This window comes from Zingiber officinale, chromosome 3A (genome assembly GCF_018446385.1).
Source record: "Zingiber officinale cultivar Zhangliang chromosome 3A, Zo_v1.1, whole genome shotgun sequence".
Taxonomy (NCBI): Eukaryota; Viridiplantae; Streptophyta; class Magnoliopsida; order Zingiberales; family Zingiberaceae; genus Zingiber; species Zingiber officinale.
Window position 1 is genome coordinate 67,630,934 of NC_055990.1, and position 4,462 is coordinate 67,635,395.

The 4,462-nt window shown below is 40.7% G+C and overlaps 1 long non-coding RNA gene across 1 annotated transcript; it reads right to left on the minus strand.

The window, feature by feature from the left end:
- Positions 1–121: 121 nt before the first annotated feature.
- Positions 122–930, minus strand: LOC122053808. The gene is made up of 4 exons (XR_006132373.1): positions 859–930; positions 708–767; positions 545–638; positions 122–160 (listed from the first exon to the last, which is right to left on the minus strand). It is a non-coding gene; the product is annotated as an uncharacterized LOC122053808 (long non-coding RNA).
- Positions 931–4,462: the final 3,532 nt, after the last annotated feature.

Genomic DNA, 4,462 nt, shown 5'->3' on the forward strand with positions numbered 1-4,462 from the left:
AATAAAAGTGGAGTCAAAATAGATACAACAACTATCTGAACATAAAGCTCATGCACTAGGATCAAAATACTAAAGAGATAAAGCAAGAAATATCCACCTTTATACGTAGTGCGTGTCAATTGTCTTCAACAACTCCAGAAGATCACATTCAACTCGGATCCTACAAATACAGGATACGAGACAAAACTAAGGATCTATAATCAATGTATCAACTATCAACAAATCTAAACCGATTCAACCTCTTTATTCACATACTTCCATTTAATCCAAGAAAGCATAATCTACCCATCCAACTTATCTAGTCAAATTTAATTCCATCAACAACTAAACATCATGAATCGAACATGCATAATTCTTCCACATAATCCATTTCTAACTACCACAGCTGACAATCCAACCAACACAACTAATTATTCGTTAATCAAGATACCACAGATTAAAATCTAAATCAGAAATGGATACATAACTATATCCACCCCACACCATCAACCAAAATCAACCAATCCATCACAAGACTACAAACCAATCTCCAAACACAACTCACCTCATTCAAAGTGCTCCTTGTGAACGAAACAACCCACTGTTGAAAATCACGGGTGTGATGCTTACTGCTGCCCACATCTCCATCACCTTCTAACCTAACAACCAAATCACAGAAATCTATCAATTACTCTACAATAGGATACAAAATCAGTTCTTAACCTTACTTAATTCCATGTCAACAATCTTTTCTCCGATGGTTCACTGGCCTACAGTGCTGGCCAAAACTATAAGAACAAGCCAAACATTAAATCTTCACATCCAATACATAGAATGGAAAACCAATCACTGCTAATCAATTCCAAGCATTTGCCTTACCTCAATCTATTACCAGCATACTCCTCTCCATCACTCACTCTTCTGGTGAAGATCGGATGACTCCAAGCAACTGACCAGTTGCACCTTGAAGACGAGGGAAGAAGCAAAGGGTGGCTAGACCCTTGGAACAACACCCCTTCTTACTCCTTGGCCGGCGGCAGCGTCGAGACGAATCGATAGCGTCGGCTGGAGGAAGATCTGTGCACCACCGCGAGATCGATTAAAGCTAGGGCATGGTAAGGATGATGGCGTCGGGCGTAGATGCAAGGCGCGACATCGGCACACGCTAGGGCTTAGGCGAAGAAAGGTGGAATCGAAAAAGAGCTCGGCGTCGGCAAGATCAGGAGGCGGTGCTGCAGCTTCAAGGTCGCTAGCACGTTACCAGCTGAGGACTTCACCGGCGGCGATCGAGTGAGGAGGGGCTAGTCGCAGCAGCGTGAAGATGAGAGGGGAGGAGGAGATCGGGAATGAGGAAGAGAAGGGAATCGTGCGGCGATGAGGTGAAGAGAAAGAAAAGGAAATTGGGAAAAATAGAAACTTAGGGTTTCAATTAATTAAATCATAAGTTTCTTCCTCAATCAACTCCCACTAAAGGGGTGTTCCAAATAGATTTTCTCTAAACCCAATAATTGATCCCCTCAAAATACGTCATACGGACTCCGATTAAATCCCAGAAAATTCCTAAAAATTCCTGAAAAATCCAATATGATTATTTGTCCAATAATCTTATTATTTTATTATTATTTGGGCACCGTATTTTACATGGGGTGGGTTCAAGGTGGATTTATTAAAACCCGTAACCTGCCCCGAACCCATTTCTAAACCTAGTCAATGGGTTTAGACTTGTCACATATCCCGTTTGACTGAGTTTAAATTCGACTCATTGTCATCCCTAAATTTAAGGTTGTCCGTGGCATGCATGGCTTGGTATGACTTTGTGAATTTCTAGACTTCTTCTCGTGATGAGCTGAAACATCAATCTCCAGTATAGGAATATTGAATTTTAGTGAAAGTTTATTGGCCCCCTTCTCCCATGAGCCTTGGGATGCTTTGAAAGCCTCCCTAACTTTCAGAAAATGAAAGAAGTTTCAAAAATACCGAACTAGCGAAATCTACCGTAGAAGGATATGGTGGTGTGAAAAACATATGGCTAGGCAGTGTGTAAATCCAAACTTGATAGGAAATAACATACGCTCATGTGGAAAACACATGGTCAGGTTGTGTGTGGTTCTAGGATCTCATTAAAGGTGGCGCATGATCGTGTGAAAAATACACGGTTCGGCACGACCATGTGAAAAACACATGGTCATGCCATGTGAAATTCTGGACCTTCAACAGAAACAACACACGACCGTGTGAAAAACACACGGACAGGCCGTGTGGAATTCTAGGACCTACAGAAACAGTGCATGATCGCGTGAAAAATACATGGTCGTATGAAAAACACATGGTCAAGCCATGTATAATTCTAAAAATCCTATGGTTGCTCTTCTTTTGCTTCTCTTTGTCCCAAGGAATACACCCGTGTCTTGGAACACGGTCAAAGTGTATTCCTTGCTCTATGTCTTCGTTGAAGGTTCTTTTAATTCCATTTTAGCTCTGATTCTTCATCTTATCAATGAAACAGCATAAGAGCATAGCTCCGAAATAAGACAATAGTGAAAGAATACCAAAAGGGAACAAACCATGTAAAATATGCTCCTAAAATATCACAAGATGAGTGCAAAACACTAATAAAACCCTATATAAAATGATAGGACCTTTGTGTACGGCTAGAGGGGGTGAATAGTCTTTCTTCAATTTGTGACCTACAATTTGTTAGCGGAAGCACAAAAAGTAATGAAATAGAAAAGCAATAAGAAGGCAAGGCTAACTCTTCGATTTACTTGGTCTCCACCTTCTTGAGGTGACTAATAAAAGGCGCGCACACACCCAATCAAGTTTCACTATAATCTTCTCCTTTTCGATCCAAGAACGAAGGTGGAGAAACCTTTACAAGATGATCTCTTCCTCTCACAAGATTAAAGATGAGCTTAGGAAGAAGAGATTGAGAGTCTAGAGACTTAGAGATCACTTGGAGAGCTTAACAGTATTTTTTTTGTATCAGATTATATGTTCTCTCCAAGCTCTCAAGTTTTATATACATGTTGTTGAAAACCCCGACACCAGTCGACTGATGAATCCATCAGTCAACTGGTAGCATGTAACGACTATTATTCCACTAAATCTGCAGAGATTCTGTGTGTTATCAGCTCAACGATATTATACCAATCGACTGATAAAAGTACCAGTCGACTGGTAGTCTTGGGCTGAGTGAACATAATGTCTCTATTCGCTCCCAATCGACTGATCAATTGACTAGACCAGTCGACTGTCATAACCATCAGTCGACTGATCCTAATTACATACTCCCACTCATCCTCTCCAGAGTTGCCCTTGAAGTCTTCCTCCTCAGCCTTCGCCCCTCAGATGCACTCAAGCCTGCAGCTCTTCTTCGTGTCATCCTTCATGTTGCCTTGAAGTCTGCTTCCCTCGGCTTCACTTCATTGCTCCTTGTTCGCGGTCCCTCGAATGCACCATCCTTCACCAATCTTCAAGGACCTGAGTCATAAGATGAGACTTTCCAAGCTTGTGTGTTTCACTAAGTCCTGCATGACTTAAATATATATTAAAACCAATATGAAACCTAACTTAAACTCTTTGACACACACATCAAAATATTGATCATATCCAATCAATTCTAGGTTGATTGCGCCAACAATCTCCCCCTTTTTAATGTGTGACAATATGTTTAAGTTAGACATAAAAATAACTTTGAGAATTATAAAAATAGTGTAAACATGAAGCATAAACTCCTAGCTCCCCCTTAACATATGCTCTATCATATAATTTTCAAAAATAACTTACTAATTTAAACTTCGCTTTTTCTCCCCCTTTAACATACATCAAAAGGATAAGGGGAGCAACAAACCCAATCTTCTCGTTAATTCAAAAATATTATCTAAGTGAAAAGGAATCAAGATGAGGATCCTACACAGTATTACCAGCCAAGTAATCCAATCATGTAACTATCTTACACACATGAATAGACATAACACTAGGTAAACACAAGTATATACTAAACACACTGACACACACACACACAAATAAACCCAACAATGGATAGGATAAAAGAGATAGACCTAAAAGTCATACTAATAAGCATAACAAGCATACATAGGTATGCATGCAAAGTCAGAAAGATAGATAGTCAGGAAAGATAACATACTACAACAACATTAAAGGTGTTCAAGATGAATAGAGGATAAATAAGTCAAAGCCAAAAGGCACCCGACACCAACCAAAAACAAGCAAACACCAGGTCTAAGCATCATCACGTGAAGGAGGAGGAGGGCCCTGGTAGACAAGATCCCAACGGTGCATCATCTCAAACATCTCTGTTTGCTGCTGGCGAACACCCCAAAACTCCTCACGGACAAACTCCTCCAAGTGAAGGACCCGCTCGTGCAGGGACATATGTGCCGCTCCTGGAGCAGGGGCAGGGACCTCCTCCACAACATCGTCCGAGTCTGAATCATCTTGATCATGTCTGTGATGCCAAATC